This window comes from Glossina fuscipes, unplaced genomic scaffold (assembly GCF_014805625.2).
Source record: "Glossina fuscipes isolate IAEA_lab_2018 unplaced genomic scaffold, Yale_Gfus_2 219, whole genome shotgun sequence".
Lineage (NCBI taxonomy): Eukaryota > Metazoa > Arthropoda > Insecta > Diptera > Glossinidae > Glossina > Glossina fuscipes.
The window spans coordinates 729,653-747,671 of NW_023998562.1; the positions used below are offsets into that span (position 1 = coordinate 729,653).

The 18,019-nt window shown below is 34.6% G+C and overlaps 1 protein-coding gene and 1 pseudogene across 1 annotated transcript in view; both read right to left on the minus strand.

Moving 5' to 3' along the window:
* LOC119642152 (nuclear transcription factor Y subunit alpha) overlaps positions 1–18,019 on the minus strand; it is an 88,605-nt gene that overhangs the window by 17,736 nt on the left and 52,850 nt on the right. The window lies entirely within an intron of this gene.
* On the minus strand, positions 1,811–2,734 carry LOC119642155 (annotated as a pseudogene).

Genomic DNA, 18,019 nt, shown 5'->3' on the forward strand with positions numbered 1-18,019 from the left:
CTGGCCACGCCAATCACACACTTATTCTTCATCGGATACTGTATGGATTTAATCTGGCTAATTACTACCAGTGACTTAGTTTGCCTCGACAATCGAGATAGGAAACTATAATTTCCGCACTTTCAGTCAGGCGCGAATGAAGCGGAAAAGTAGGCACAAGTGGCCGTAACAGGGTCCATACAAAAAACAATTTTCAAATTTATGGAAAATTGGTTGAGAACGTTGGCAATAAGCAACCGTTGGCAATAAATGACTTGCTGCCAGAAATGGAACTTAATTTGAAATCTGGCGCAGGCATTAGAGTTTCTTTCCACATAAGAGCTTCCTTCCCATATAGAACTATGTGATCTAAATCCTGTAAAGCAAATTTTTTTGCTCAATGAGCTAATTAACTAGTTAATTAAAAAATATTAAAAATTAAACCTTTTTCCGTAGGATCTATCTTAAATCCTTCTTCGTCTTACTTACATCCTGTACCACAGGTGGAGTAGGATACAAAAATAAAGAATAAACAATACTAAATGAAAATTTAATAACTGCATCGAAAGTATCGTTGAACAGGCAGCATCTCGTTGTACTATACCATCATAATTCAGGAAAATACAATACACATATTATTTGTAATTTTGTTTTCCTGTTATACACAGAATTTGTGGCAAGGGTTTAACGTGGGTTCCTGCCTGTAAGGCTTAACCCCACGGTGGCCCAAACCACTTTTTAAGCGTACTACGCCCCCTGGCGAGTTAGACAATCCCCACAGAGTAGGGGCCTAAACAGCACCAGAGTCCAGATCAGTTTATTGTGTATGGAACAATAAACCCCACTCTGGTGAGTGGCGAGGGCCTAGCTGCACTCGATTGTTCCACTTTGGCTTGGAACTGCCAACCACAACCACCACGAGTACTCCCCGAAGGGCCGCACCCAGTAGTCAGGACTCACCAATTGATCAACTGACTGCTTCCGCCATAAGGCTTCCACTGTGCTTGTTGATCAATTACCACCTTTACCCGCAGGCATTCATGACATGTGTTCAAAAGTAAAAATAGGTAAAAGGGGAGAACTTATTCGTCATACCCCTTTTCCATTCTTGCATGTATTAACTAATTTACCAGACATTTTCTTTCATTCGGCCAAAGGGAAAGCCGTCCATCAATTCCTTTTTGCATGTATTAATTCATTTACCAGACATTTTCTTTTATTCGGCCGGAGGGAAAGCCGTCCGTCAATTCCTTTAGCATAAATAGTGTAATTAATTTATTTATTTGTTACGACTTAAGAACAAGTCCATCATATACCCGCAGGCATACGTGGCTTAGTGAGCGAGCTTCCTGACCCCCGTGGCTCCCAGTTTATTTTGCAAAGCCTTATGGCACACTTTGGGCGTTTGTTAAAAACAACCGTACTTGCTTCGGATCCTCCATACTTTCCTGGTAGCTAACACCAATGAACTACTTTTCTTCAAGATATATAGGTCTCGGGTATTGCACTGAACATGGTAGACTAGTCTAATGCACTCTACCATGCACTCGCTAGATTACTACCTTCATTGTACTTAAACCATTCAGTGTATTTCCTTGGTAGTAACTAGCTATAGAGTAAGAGCTCTTCTTCCAGCCAACCCCTCCACCATCTATCAGAAACTCGTCGCCGAGTTAGCAGCCCAAAACCTTAAACTCTTCTTAGCCGGCCGAAGCCGTTGCCCGGGGATCACCGCTGGGAGGTGAGAGTTTCGGCACATCTATACTTCTTATCAAAGCATAGTTCATCTCCCCCCTGTTATACACAATGTAATGCATTTATTGAAACATTATTAACGTAATAAACAGAAGAAAGAGAAGTATTTGACGGAACGATCACGGAAATTTCACGAGCCGATTAAAGTTAAATTAGGCAATGAACAACAGCACATATAACACCAGAACTCTTTCGCGTGATGAGTCCAACCCTGTTTTTCATATTCGAAAAAGTTGACGCGTTGATTTTGTTGACCGCGCACCAAACTTTCATGGAAACTTTTTGCTATTAAAGAACAAGCGGTAGGAATACTGCCAGCTGGTCCTCGAGCTCCTTGAAAACCATTAGCCTTGAAATGTTGTGATTGTAAGGTATAATTAATTTTCATAATAAGTGGAAAAATCTTACATTAGGATGCACCATTAATATCGAACATTGCGCTAAACATTTGTGTGTTAAGGTATCCATTTATTCTTCTTAAATTAAAATGGCCTGTTGCTAGTTTTAAACGAGAACCAGCCACACAGTTCGATAGCAGTCTTTTCGTTACAACGCTGTCGTGATGTATGCCAATTTGCCCCATTTCTATTAATGGAAATAGCCATGTGTCAGCTTTTAAACAATTAGATAAAGCTTTCTGCTGATTTTTAAAGGCATCTTGCATTAAGTCCACGATTCGTTGCTTAGCTTTTTCCGTGAATTCTTCTTTTGTGCCTTCGTACGGTAAAATTTTCCACGTGTGGTGCAAACCCACTTCAGAATCTTTCCGCACAGCCAAACTAAATTCTTGCACACGGGAAATGAACTCTGCATAGAAATCCGCTGAAGCTTTATCTTCAATGCGTATATAACGATCTTGTCGATTTATAAAATAATCATTCTACAGATTGGCTCCTGATATAATTACAGCATCTTCGAATAAATATATTTTCATATGCTGCAAACCTAATAGTTCATTCCAACGTGGCGGTATCCAACGTTTAAAGACGTATACCATTCCAGGAATTAAACTTTGATTTTAGCTATACGACCGTGAGGCGTATTGACTCATACATACTACTAGTAATGAATTTGATTTAGTATCCGGTGCAGACTTACGTGAAAAGAATCCGGAATTTATAATCGATTTCTACGAAAAACGATCGACATATCAACGCAATATTAATGATCGCTGATTATGGTATTGCGCAACCAAATGGTTGTTTATAAATTGATAAATGAGAAATCAATGAAGAAAAAGATGAGAATTTGTTTAATAAATGAAAAGAAATAAACCAGGGCGCAGCCAAAGGGTTGTTTGTAAATTGAAAATAAACCGAGACGCAACCAAATGGTTGTTTGTAAATTGAAAATAAACCGGGGCACGACCAAATTTTTGAGGATACAGAACTTTATGTCATAATTATATAACTAAGAGACCTAACTTGGAAAATTTCAACATCCTGTAGAGGCAGACAAGAAAAACAACAGCAATACTAATAGCAAGCAAAACACGATAAACATAAACACGCTTACACATTCAATCAGTGCCTTTCAGTATTTCAAAGAAGCCCAACAACGTTTTTCTTGCTTCCTATTGCTTTTTTTCCCGGTTAATGATAAATGTTTATGATGATAGAAACTGTTTACAAGTACTACCACCATCATCAACAACTGTAGTATTGCAACAAGTAGTACTGTAAAGGTTAACAAAGTTCAATGAAATTTCATTCAGTCTGTTTTTAAATTTTCTTTTTTTTTGTTTTTGTTTTTGGTATATGTAACAATAACAACTGCCGTAATGCAGAAAGAATCTTTCTTAGCTGTTGCAGCGATGCCAATAAATTTGTAAAAATGTTACAAGCTGTGGAAATGCGCTCGCAATCCATTTTAACGGTCATTGAGTACAAAGAATGAAAAAAAAAGGAAAATAAAGTAAAACGCGAAGAAAAAGAAAACGAAAAGAGAGAAAAGTAAGAAGTAAGAAAAAAAATGCTATGATATCTTTAACAGACTACAGTTGCTTAAATAGTTTGAAAATTGTTTGAAGTGCTTTATAAATGGAGATCACAATCGCAACGAAGGTTAAGCTTCAATGCATTCCAATGTGTAACTAGCTATACGTACATCTGTGTAAGTGAGTGTGCTATGTGTGTTTAGAGAGCTTACTCTACTCACGAAAATTCTTATAAACATTCACGGCAGCCAGTAAACAATTTCTAAACATTTTCCTACTTTTTTTTTCTTCGCTGATCGTCATCGTTTGGTTTTGTTTAGGAAGCAAAAACAGAGAAATTCCAATCGAAAAAATTTACAAAAATTGCAAAAGACAAAAAAGAAAAAAAAAAACTGTTTGCATTTTACTTAATGAAAACAATACACTTTAGATTTGAAAGGTGTTCGTTCTGAAACCATGGGTGGTGGCACGAGGTTCATTTGGAAAATTGTAAGTTTTTACAAACCGCGACACCAAAATTTTGTCAAAAAATGTTTTTATATCCTTCACCGAAGGATAAGGTATATTCATTTGTTAAAATATTTGCGGCGCCAAGTAGGAAGCTTCAGAGATCTCACGAAATATATATATTCTTGATCATTGCTAAATTCTAAATCGATTTAAGCACGGCCGTACGTCCGTTTGCGTAACGTCCCATAAAGTATACAAAGTCTTCGCAAGTGCCAAATTCGGAATGCACCTAAACATGTCCGTTCATCTGTTCCTGTGCCCAAATGCGCCATATCTGTGGTACACATTCTCCCGTTCGCAAAGAAGGAGACATCGCCTACAATTTTGTAAACGGGTTTGAAAATAGCCCAAACAAGTAAAAAATCACGCTTCCATGCAACCAAAGTTGAGAACATCTTTTTTTTGGTGTCGTTTGTTCGTCGCTCATATGCTGCAACATGTATACGATATAAATTTCCGCAAAATTATTCTACAAAAATAAAAAAAACCCACCCAATGTTATTACAGATCATGCAAAATTACATATTTCCTTTTTTTCAAATATTTATACGATAACGGCAATGGGTATAAAAGATTCGGTCGCAACCGAATATAATTGTCTTACTTGTTATTTTTGTCCCCGAATGAATGTTCCATCAAACATCCCAATGTGTCTGCAAAGAATTCTCTCCAAACTCTTACTCAAATCTTTCAAATGTTTTTATATTCTTTTCCAATCGTCCCAATGTCTATTCTGTCTGTTCAATGTCTGTACAATGTCTCTTCTAAGAGTTCTTTTAAGCTCCAAAGTAGAGATATTCGTAAAAGCTTTATTTATTCCTTCATATATTTTTCCAAGCGCCTCAACGCTCTTCCAAAAGTTTCAATACTTTTCCAAACATTGTTTCATAGTGCACCAGTGTTTCTCTAAGGCTTCTTACCTTGAATCTGTCAGATTCTTTCAAATGATTTTACAAGTTTTCCAAAGGTTTCATTAACGCTACAGTTCAAATCAAACTATTTTATATTTCTTGTCAAACATATACATATATTGGAATCTTGTCATTTTTCCAATTTACGAATGAATCAAAAGATACGATATACAATTAAATTAAAACAAATAGCAAAAAATCCAAGGATTAACCATTCATCACATCATTACTTATTTACTTGTTGAATTTTGCGTAATCACAATTTTGCGTAATAAGCAATCGTTCAAAACTCTTAAATAAATATTTATTACCAAGCCCTCCGATGTCTGTAGGCATAACTTGCATGATTTTGTTGAAACACTAATGTCAATATTTGAAATATAAATCAACAGAGTGTCTAAGTGAAGACAAAATCAAATACACAAACTAGGTAAAAAGAAGTTTTTTGTTGTTGTTGTTTTCTTTTTTATTTAATTTTCCTATTTTGCCAAATTATAACAGTAAGTAAAGATTGTATTCAACCAAATGACTGACAGCATACACTTGGCACAATTGAGCTAATCTAAGTTAAAAGTTCTGTTTATTTTGTAAACACTTGCGTGTTTTTGTTTATAGGGACGTATCTTTGAATTGTTTAAATACTTTTCTGATTCTATAAGTATTTGATGTCCGTGTGCTGTATGCGTGCAGGTATGGGTAAATCATTAACAATATTTTCAAGTGGATTTTAAAATGCATTGCACATTAAAAACAAAGACATAAACTAAAATGCAAACATAAAATGAAAAAGAAAAAGAAAAAGAAAAAAAAAAAAACATTAAAAAACATTAAGAAATCTAGGTTTAGAGTTTAAGTAAATTTGCATAAAATGACTTAACGTACCTTTGGAAACAAATGACAACAAATTTTATATGGAAAGCATATGGCAATATAAACCAAGCACTGGCACGGCGGTGTGTCAAACATTTTTCGGGCCATTAGTGTAACTCTCCCGTCCGTCAAATGCAATATCTTTTCTTTTTTTATGAAATTTTTTTCTTTTCTCTCTTTTCAAATAATTTCTAATAATCTCTTAACTTTTACGGTACGCAAGAAAAATAATAGTAATGCATTTTTTTTTTTTTTTTATATTTCTGTTTCTGTTTCTATTTCTTTTCATAACCATAATTTATTTTAATAGTTTGAAAGTTTTTCAATTTCCGGATTTTTTGCAATTTTTATTCACACTGCTACAACAGAAGATTTAATAAATTCATCGCTCGACATGTAACACCCATACTTGATTAGAATTTAAGCAAAAATCAGGTCGTTTTACACATCTCGGTCCATACATATTAATAACTGTTAACTTTACAAAAATTCGTAATAGAAGATTGAAAGTTGGAAATCCTCCTTTTCGAGGATAGGTTGCAAAGAGCCAGTAAGAAGCCGACGAGAAACTCAAAGGTGGACCTAAATGTCATACAATAGCGAAAATTTTTAGATATTTTTACCATCAACTTTCAGATTTAAAAAAATTAGTTGAAAACCTAACCGGAGCTAGTTGAAAGCCCGCACGTAGTAGTGTAAAAACTCCGACTAAAAAGTCAATGTTCGCGGCTAAAAATCTCACTGCGGAAGAGTTTACTTGGGTTGTAGCTTTAGTGAATGTTTAGGTGGTAAAGGGATAACTCTAATCGATTAGTCACACAGACCCACCTCCACGTACCGTTCCCTTTCTTCACTTGTTCCTCTTTCCGCCCGCGAATAAGTTACATCCCGTGACTGATTGGTCATTAAAAAGAAAAGCTCATGGTTGCAAGATTTTTATATAAGCAATCAAGCTGGCGTTTGCCTAAGGGTGTGATTAGCGTTCAACTGTTCGAAGCTTGAAATTTCATATATTATCTAATAAGTTTCTACGTAAACTTTCTGTCAAGACATTCGAAAATTATTTTTGCCTATATTGAATAAATATTTGGAATCACAGTGAAGAAAAGTCATGCAATTAACGAAACATTTCTATATAATTGTTTAAGGTTTACGCTGAAGCGTATATAACTTTCTTTATTTTGTTTTTCCAATGTTGTTATTATTACATATGTTATTTTCTATTTCTATTATTTCGCTTTGTTAAGTTTCCTTATTGCATTTAGATACACGCGTATAATCAACACCAATAATAGCAACAACAACATTTGCTAACCTGTGGTTTACAGTTCATTTTTATAATTGCAATTTGATTTAAAGTAAATTATATTTATACATGCGTTCACACATACATGTATATCCATATAAAAATATATATAGTTTGGGACATAAGACCTTCATTGTAAATAAATAAAGCTTTTTTCAGAAAAAATCTGGTTTGCTTGCAATTTAAAAACATATTTTTAAACAGTTTCCCAAATTCACTTTTAATTTCTTTTCACATAGGCATACATGAACAGCCCAAGTAACAGACTGAAAATATTTCGACAACAACCAAAATTTTCGTTAAACAAAGTTTAAGGTCACTCATTACAACTCGTTTAATTTAATACACTGGGTTAGTAATTTGAGAACCCAAATAACAATAACATACGCGGAAAAAACCTGATGTTTATATTGAACTTTCTTAAAAACATTTGCAGTTCGAAACGAAAACAATCACAAAAAAAAGTAAATAAAAAAGCCACGTTCGCCGTACTTCTCGGATATTCCAAATCTTTTGTTTTTATTAATGCAGTTCATTCAAATGCGGAGCTTCATTTCAATTCTATCCATAATAGTTTTCATTGATTTTAAAGTTATTACTATTATTAACAAGTAGAAATGTTATATTCGGCAGGGGCCGAATCTCGCATAGCCACCACTATGTTTTCTGCATTCTACTCTTCAAATTTCTTTATTTGATTTCCATATGGCCGGTATTTTAAAGAAAAAATAATCGCGATATCTACAATATTAATTTTAGAATTAACCCATTTGTCTATAAAACAGTTTTAAACAGAACATCTTGTTGGCCTTATGATAATTAAGCATAAAACCTCAAAAAAGTGATAGAATAAAATTTAATCACTTGTAACTTGGTGTGGGCATGGCCACTTTTGCACGGAAAGAGTACAATGCTTCGTAAGTACAGTGCTAGTAAGTAAATGTCGAAAATTTCAGCCTTCTAACTTTAATAATTTCCGAGTAACGAGCAAAAATCTAAAAGGTGTTGTTAAAAAAGCGGAGCTGCGTTCAGTTGACGCTCCACTGCGCGATTCTGCTCAGACCGATTTGACCTATTTTCAATACCAAACCGCGTGCAGGAACTTCCAATGTTTTTACCAATTTTGAAGTCGATGTCTTCATTTTTGTGTCCAGAAGAGTGCCAACAATACGCATCACACAGTACACAGACGGGCACGCATGGCTAAATCAATTCAGAATTTCACGTCGATCCAGAATATACATACTTTGTAGAGTCTATGAAGTTTCCTGTTGGGTGTTACGTATATTATGGAAAAAACAAAATGAGCGTCTCCCCATCTTACAGTGGTGGGTATAAAAGTATTGTTTTTTCGATCAAAAAAAATAAATTCTAGAACTACAAACGCAGAATGAGCGTTAGCGTCTAAAACCATTGTTTCTCTTTTTCAAAAGATGCACTAGATTATTACTCTAGTCGCGTCATTAAGTTTAATATTTGATTGATATTAGGTTGTACAGGTACTTTCAAGATGTCCGTTAGGTCAGGCGCACCGAATATGAATTTTCGATTATTGCGAAGATTTTGGTGTTCACAAAGTATATATTTAATTTGACAATTTTGTTTTTGAAGTATTTATTAGGGTGTTAGCAAAACGACGTAGTATCACCGATTTTTTCTTCAATTTTTTATCTAATGGTTTTTCTGATATTTTCGTGACAGTCAAAGTGTGTCAAAGTCGCAGATTTGGCTGCTGTTCGCTCGTAAAACGGCCCCAACTGGCCCTCTACTCAAGTACTGATGGGTGCACCCCTCTCAACCTTGACGTTTTACGTCTTAGTAACGCCTATAGAATAAAGACGGGCCTGCCCCTACTTGACGGGCTACAAACTCAGAATGTAGATAGATTAAATTCTAGGAAGCGTGAGTCGCTATTAAAGACAACCAAGCTGTAATAATAGTGAGAACGGTAGAGTTACATTTAACTTTATTCGTGATATCTCGTTCGTAGAAAATCACCCGGGGTTTAGCTTTAGCTTACATCTCACGTCTGCTTACGGGCCACGGATCTCTGAATGCATTTTTGCATGAAAGAGGCAGTTCTGAAGCTAGGGCTTGCCTAAGTGGCGGTCTGTCTGAAGGCTATGAAAATGCGCTGTGGGTATGCCCTAACTAATCTGCATTTAGCGACTTAGAGGCCATAGGAGTCAAGGTAGATCACGGTAGAATTGATTGGCTCTCTCTACTCATGAGGCGACAGCTGCACAGAGCACGTTTGCACCTGGTGTTTCCGCCGACTTATTCGACGAGGTTTTGGTAATTCTGTCTAAGTTCTGCTTTGGCTGGCTTATCCATAGTCTAATTGGCAGTCACTGACTGACTGGGCGGTGAGCTTCATGTGGCTCTATAAGTCTTATCAGAGACTGGTCCTCGATCTGGTAAGGCGTGTGGAAGGAAGTCGTTTCCACGTTGTCTTGCATTGCTATAGTTGTTTGAACTTGGTTTGAGCACACACATCCACACAAGGGTACCGTTTCCCTTATTAAACAAAAGAAGTTGGGATAGGCCTCGTTCCCCCAGTCAGAGTACAATTCACATGGGCATACAATGCATGAATCTTTATTCCTACACGTTCTTCTGCAGATTCTATTCTATACCGAGTTTCAAGTCATATGGGGCCTGATGCAAAGTCTGACCGGAGCCTTTTATTCTTCTTTCGTCATTTATTTTTCTTCTTTATATCCGGTACAACGGGTGTCAGTTGCCCCCGAAGCAATCTTCCAGCTTCGGTCTGACAGGACCATTGGGGAAGTTTCGTGGTGGCTGTGGTTGACCAAATCGCGGGAAGAGCCTCGGCTTGGTGCCCATATAGCTAAATACACTGGAACTCGAGGTTATCCTCGGGGCGATGACTGTGTGTTTGCACACTTCGTGTGCCATTAGGCACCGCGGAGTTAAGCCTTCACGGCAGGTACCCACGTTAAGCACCGTGAGACGTCTGTGTTCGCTCATTTTCCATATGGCAACTAGGTAGTCAGAAATATTCGAATTTTGTCTCCGTAAGCGGCAATGTTGTTTCACTTGGAATTTAAGGTGCTACTGAAAACTTTCATAACCGACAGACTATTTAAGATGATAATTGTTTAAGTTTTAGTTGTGCGAGTAAAATTTGTAGCCTATAGAGTAGCTCTAGCTTCGATTATAAATGTTGAAAAACTTTCGTTCATGACATGATTAACCTTTTTTATATAAGCATTTTGCTAAGGTAGGCAACGGCGTTTGCATGAACCAAACTTGTCCAGGTAAAGTAACGTATGCAGTTCACCCTAGTTTGAATATGGTTTCCCGAATATTGACGGTTGTTGCGTTTTTTTTTTCTTCATCGGCCTATATTAACAGATTAATTAATTAACAGATTAATAAATTTATTAACTGAATCAACATCCTAGAAAGGCCAAACGCAGCTTAATATTTAAAAAAGAGATAAAAAGACAAACCATATTAACCGAACGTTGAGTGCACTTGATAAATTGGCAAATACGAAAGAGATCTTTTAAAGAAGAAATATTTGAAGACATTCCTGCCATGCACGTAGAGGTGTTCAAAGCTGATAAACGAATCGCTCTGAAATTGAAACCCAAAACGTTTTTTTTTTTCAGAATAACGTTTTTCCATTCTGATATGCACCATGAACTATATTCAGAAACTATATTCAGACTAATCATTAAATAAAAGACACATTGTAGAAATATTATACCCTTTTTACCCGCATAGCAGATGACAAAATTGCTTGAAAACTGAATCTACAAATAGGCACTCTTATCATTGAAATCTTTTGGCCATCTTTCAGGCTGTAATTGATTGAAATTGAATTACAAGTTTAATAACGTTTTTACACCTACAGTCTTGCAATTATGTCTTCTTTAATTTTCTTTTTAAATGTTCTCTTTCAATTATCTAGTACTCTACTATATTATAATAAGAATAACAATAATTTATGGCCCGCTTAAAAGCTGATAACTCGCCGGTAAGTCTATTCAGTTGCAAAAAAAAATAAATATGAAAAAATTTGGTTTCTTTTTCCCTTAGGGATATCTCCTATAGGCATAATACAAGACAAGCATTGCGATGACCAAGGACAAAGAAATGTGGATAGAGGCATAAGGTATGTCCGCAGCCTAGTGGAAGTATGTCCAACTGTTATGCCTTTACTGAACAAAATTACAATATAGCGGCCATATATCGCTAAAATATCTATCGCAATTAAAGTATGGACGTCTATCATACGGGGAATTCAACCTGGGAGGCATGTCGACCTAAAACCCGTGCTTCTTATCTGTTGGACTATTTAGTAACGCTTTTAACCTTCCGCTGTGATTGCATTATGTCTTATGACGTCTGTGTGATGGTGATGAGAATAACCCTATAATTTAAGTTTTTCATTCTCTTGTGAGCAAACAATTAAATTACAAAAAACAGTTATGCGAATCGTACAATTATACAAAACATACAGTTAGTGATATAAACCATAAACTGTATAAAAATTGTTGAATATATATGTTGCATTAAACTTTCTCTTAAATTGTTATTGTATTTATTATTGAAGAATTTTTTAATATAATCTTTTTTGCATTTACCTCATTGATCCAAGCATTTGAAGAATGCTATAAAATGATTGTGGAAATAGACAAAAACACTTTGCTTTTCCTTGGTTCAAACTGGTATGTTTGCTATCTAAGCTTACACAGATAGTTATTTAAACAAGGAGCAATGTTATCTGTTATGAGGCAATTCAATGAATTTCAATGCAATTTCTAATTTGTTTGTCTTTCCGATTGAGTTAAAACTTTTCAACGAACAGATCCTTGATATGAACACTAATTTAAAATGTATTGGAAATCAATTGTTAGATATTAGTTGGTATGGTTTTACGATTTCAAAATAAAAATTCACTTTTTGAAAATTCAAAGGCCTTGTTATACAATAATAAAGAGACTACTTTACTATCGCTCCCAAAAACTATCTGAAAACCACACTGTGCATAGTGCTGTAAATCTATATTTGAAAACATGCATCCGTTTATTGGGTTTTTAATGAACCGGGTCGTTCATGTGCATGTTTTGGCGTGAACGATAAATTAGTCGTTGTGTTAAAGCCAAATGTTATTGTCATTACTTAGCCTTTCGAAATTATGAAAATGAAACAAGTAGAAAGGTTACAAGTGGCTTGGTGATAAGAGCGATTAAACGCCTTATTCAAATCGTTAACGTTTTAGCCGAGTAATCGGAGCTATTCTGGACTTATATACGTTTTAAATAAATATTTGCTATCACACTTCAAAACAGTATTTGCTATAGATTTTACTTTCCAATAAATGCCACATCCATTCCTTTGCGCATACGGTTTACTTTCATACTTATAACTGTTCGAGATGAATGCGAAAGCCAATCAGGGCTCCTTAAGTATGTTTTTTATTTTTCACACAATCTGCTAAAGACTATGAATGTCTTATTATTTAGGTTATTTCTCTCACAATAAACAACTAGTTTATTAATTAGACTGTTAAGTCATCTATGTTGATAAAGAACTGTTTCTTCACTTTCTCATGCAATTATTGACGATTTTAAAATCCTGCAGCTTGAAAGTGAATTTAAAAAAAATTCCCATCATTCAGAAATGCATCCATTTTAATGAAATTCTTGTTATTCAAGTAAAGTCTCCCGTGTTGCTCAGCATTTAAAATAAAACTTAATTAATTATAGTTTCATGAATTTCATTTATTCCATTATAAAAAAAAAAAACTATTAATCAATTGTCAGTTGCGAGGTTTGCCTTCCATCGCCCTTGGCTAGCTGTACAAATATTTTATAACTGATTTTGTAAATCATGCAAAACACACCTCAGGAGCATCACAAAATGACGGTTCGTGTTAATCTGGTCGTATGGCCGAAATATAACATATTGTGGTACATTAATGCTCAAAATGCTTCAAATTTCGGTATGTAAAGGATCTTGACCGATGTTTTGAAACATGACCAATTAGAGAAATATTTTTGCAAACCATTACATAAAATGGGGTTTCCAAGATACACTCTAAGCCAAAAATGATTTTTCATCCGCTTGTTTGTTGTTGTTTGCTTGTCAGCTTACAACACAGTTCCCACGTAAATAAAAATTATTATTAACAATTAAAAGACAATAAGTCAACATTAAGAAGAATATTTGTTGTGACCGTTTTTGTTTTCTTGGGTGAACGTTCTCTGACACACACACAGTCACACACACACACACGCGTTCACCAATAACAAAATTAACTGCAACCACAATACAACTTAGCACGTATTATGAATGTTTTCATTCATAATCATTGTTAATAATAAAATTCAAGAATCACATAGATATAAAGTATAAATCCTTTACAGTTGATTTTATATGAGCATGGAGAGCAATACACATAAACGTATTTTTGTTTAAATTACTTTGAGATATAAAGACACGTAGCCATGTACATAAGCACACAAGCACATACATTTTTATACTCAAGACATTTGAAAATTTGCCTTCCTCTGCTGAACAGCCCACACACATATTTTTAAACACGCGCCATATACTCCTGCAGCAGCAAATCACATTGAAGAGGAAAAAAATTAAAAAAAAAAAATAATATTATATAGGAGAAAAGCAAAATAATACAAACAATCGGAAAATATATTTTTAAAAAACAAATCCATGTAAGTTCTCAAGTTGTTGCAGTTGCTTGCGCAGCTTAAGGCTGTTAGAGGTTTTAAGGCAGCAGCAGTCAAGTTCAAGTTAAGTATAAGGTCTTGGTTAGAAAGAAGGAAAAAGAAGAAAAAAACTACACATGGTCTTTATTTGTATTCTTGTAGTGGTTGTTGCAAGTCTTTTTCCTTATGCAAAAGGCTTAAACAAAAAACCACAATAAAAACAACAATAACAACAACGACAGCAACAACTATCCAAAGTCTAGTAAAAAGTTTTTTTGTTATTATAATAATTTTTTTTTTTTTGGTAATAGTGGCATTTAAAACATAAGCTACGCCTTTTAAAGTTGCGCTTTAGTGGCTGATTGTTAAACAAAACTCTATGGCACTAGATGTACTAACACTGTATATCTGTATACTTGTATTCTTATTTCTATGGTTATGTGTCGGAGTTTTTTATCTTTATTTGCATTTTATAAGTAAAATGCTTACATATACACATAAACATAAACATACAGATCCACACAAATGCACACAAAAAATATTTTGGTCTTTCTAATCATGACGATTGTTTATATGTTTATATAGATTTATGTGTATGTATGTCGGTTTGCTCTTAAATTACCTCTTGATTTTTAGACACTTGGTAAAAGAAATAAGAAAAACATTTCTTATAAATGGTCAAATGGGCGTATAAGTAATTTTGTGGTATCTGTGATTTCCGTAAAAACCGAAACAAAAAAACAAAAACAGGTAAAAAAGTTATTCTCGCTTAAAGGCGAAACTTTGATACCCTTCTCCTAATGCACATCTAAAAATTATTTAGTTTTTCTTTTGTGAATTTTGGCGTTTGCAAATATCCGTTTGAGATCGTAGAGTATAATATAAGCAGTATCTGTTATATTGTTTCCCTTAGCCAACTCTTGATGGCTACAACACTACGTACGTACGTGAAGTTCCTAGTGGATGTAAATAAAAATGTTTAAAACCTCTTGTGAGCTAAAGTTGGCCCCAGCTAACCTGCAGTCATGTGGACCAAATGTTAAGGTTCATCTCGGCAAACACAACGAACGGATAAGATAAAAACTTTTGTAAGCTTCTCATTGCTTTCAAAATTTTGACATGTGTGCACGCGCAATAGTGTAACAACTTTTAGGCCTACAAATGGTTTAGTTTTATTAGTTTCCTGAACGTAGCCGTTCAGCTTGCAAAGAGTAGAATTAAGTAGAAATCCTTTCTCAAAGTAGAAAGCCTTTCCTAAAACTCAATAAAAATTACGCAAAGTATGCTGCTAATGGTAAATGCACATTAAAACTTTTCGTAATAAAACGTACAATCTGTTGAAAGGGGACTTTAGGGGCTGATCGCATACAACGTGTGTAACCCCCAAATTATTAATTTTGAAATAAAACTGTTCATAGACGTATTGAGATTCTTAATACCTAAAATGAGATTGGCAAGGAGCTGTAGGGTCGATTGAAGCCCAAATATTTTTTCTCTACGCGGGTAACGGCCTTAAGTGTAGACCATTAAATTAGGTCACAAACTTCTTCTTTTTAAAATCGATATACCTAGTAAATATGGTTGCGCCTTTTCAGGGGATCGAATATTGTACCCAATGTCATGTTGTTCACTAATTAATTTTGTTTTAATATGACCAATCGGGCGTTAACCGTGACGGTGGCCACGAGGAAAAAAGAAACTTGTAGGGAATGGCCGCAGCCTAGTGGATGTAATATTGATAAATATTATATCTTCACCGACTGGAGACTCATTTTAACTACGACCAAAATAAAGTTTGCAGCATTGAAATTTGAGTCTGCGAACATTGATTTGGTAGACGCGATTCTTGTCTACTTGGTTACTAATAAGGATTATTAAATAATTATTCAATAATTATGCAACAATCGAATATTGTTTTCTTCAATGAAATTATGTTGAAATTAATTTTTGAGCTGTTTAAACTATCGCAGTCGTATCGATATCGGTCAGTGAAGTGCACTTTCATCATTGGCTCATAGAAATCATTTAAGAATATAGGAATTTAAGGATCTTGACTCACAACTTGGGTAATTCAACGATTTCGCTAGCAGACATACAGACGAGCTAAATCGTTTGCTAATAAAGACTTTTTATTGTTTGAAGAGTTTTTCGCTTTGTTCTATTTTCGCTTCAACGTTGCAAGTACAATGAGACCCTTAACACATCTCAATTCTGCAGTAAAAACAATACAAATGAAAAAGAGTTTAAAGCTTAATTCACGTCTATTTTTTTTTAGGCACTTCGGTTTCTCCTTTTATCTTTTATTAAAAAAGGAGAAAGAACCACACAATTGCAACAAAAACATCAAAATTATACACAATATTTATATTAATGCTTTCTCTTTAAATAAATGATTTTAACATTTTTATATCGGCTGTCTTCCTCTTCTTCTTTATTTATTTCGATATGCGTTTACTATTTACTATTTGGCTATAGGTCATATTTACGTTGAATTCTTGTGAAATAACTGACAAATGGGTGTGTTAATACTGCTATAAAAATGATAAGCATGGGAAATAATAAAGTATAAATATTTACTATATCTTGTACTCTCCAGTAGTGGACGCTGTACACATGCGGTAATCAGAGGAAACGAGAAGAGAGATAAAGAAGGGAATATCAAATTTAGGAAGACATGAAAAGAAAATTTAACTAATTTACCAAGCAATCAAAAACAACCGACCTGCAGTTGAAGACATCTTGTACCCAAGCGAGAAGATGTACTCTTAACTTATATGAGCATTTATGTTTGCGTAGACATTTAACACCAAATATTTATGAGAAATTATTTCCCGATTTAAGGAGAAAAGCATGTATGCATATATAACTATAGGCCGCCTATACGTTCGGCTAATCATCCACTTACCATAAATTTTAATAATCGTTGTTGAACTTGACAGCATTTCATATAAATACAAAACATTTGTGTGGATTGACTTTCTTCAAAATTGAAACAGTAATCATACCAAATAATTCCACAAAATGATCAAGTCTAAGTGCAAATACTGCTTAACCGTAACGTAATATTCCCTGCTACCAATTATACGATCGATGAGCAAAGTGGTAAGCACAGGAAACGCTATTTAATATAAATACAAATTTGTATAAGTTTTCACGTCCGCCCTTTACCACTCCAATATTCTTTCTACAATATCAGGAAATACATACTGTGGAGTATTGACGGTTTTTGAGCTTATGTATCGACTTCGAAGGCCTATCGCAAGCCTGTCTGGGTGTTGCATGCATGCGCACAAGCTTAATATACTCCTCAACAACAATTGTTAGGTGTGTATAATTTGCCATAGAAGTTAACGTTACGGAATTTGTGCCACTTAGGTCTATTTTTTGTTATGGAAAAAAGCTATAATTTTTCATATTTTGTGATGAAAGTTAGCCCACAGCAATAGTTTGGTATTAACCTTAGCAGTATCAAATTTGGACCGAGAAAGCCTATTTTTCTGGCACAAGGCTTCTCTTGGAAAATAATCCGTTATATGGTCAAAAGCGTTGGTTTTCAACATTTCATTAATTCACTGCACTACAATTAAACCACGTTGATCTATTTTTCGGACCGTATGCCACTTTTACAAAAAAATAGTCTAAATCAGAAATTCAAAATAGACATTTTTACAGAAAGAACGTCTAATTTTTAATACTTTGCAATGAAAATCATTCAGTTTTTCTAATTCGACATTAAAATTAAACGACTTACTTGAATCGACTGGACCGCACTCCGTATAAAAGTTATGGTAAAAAGCATCCTTTTACATGGAAACAAAGCGTAATTTTTGTTGTATCATCACGAAAGTGATATTAGGAGAAGTGATTTAGTGTGTTTAATGATCGGCCTTGAGCGGCTAAAATATTTCCACTTGTTCTAATTTATGATTGACTCTTTGATCACGACTTCCTTTGAAACAACAATACGTAAATATACAGCAAAGCGATATGTCTTGAAGTCGGCTGCTTCTCTGCTTATAGTCAGCGGTCTGACCGACTACTATTTTTT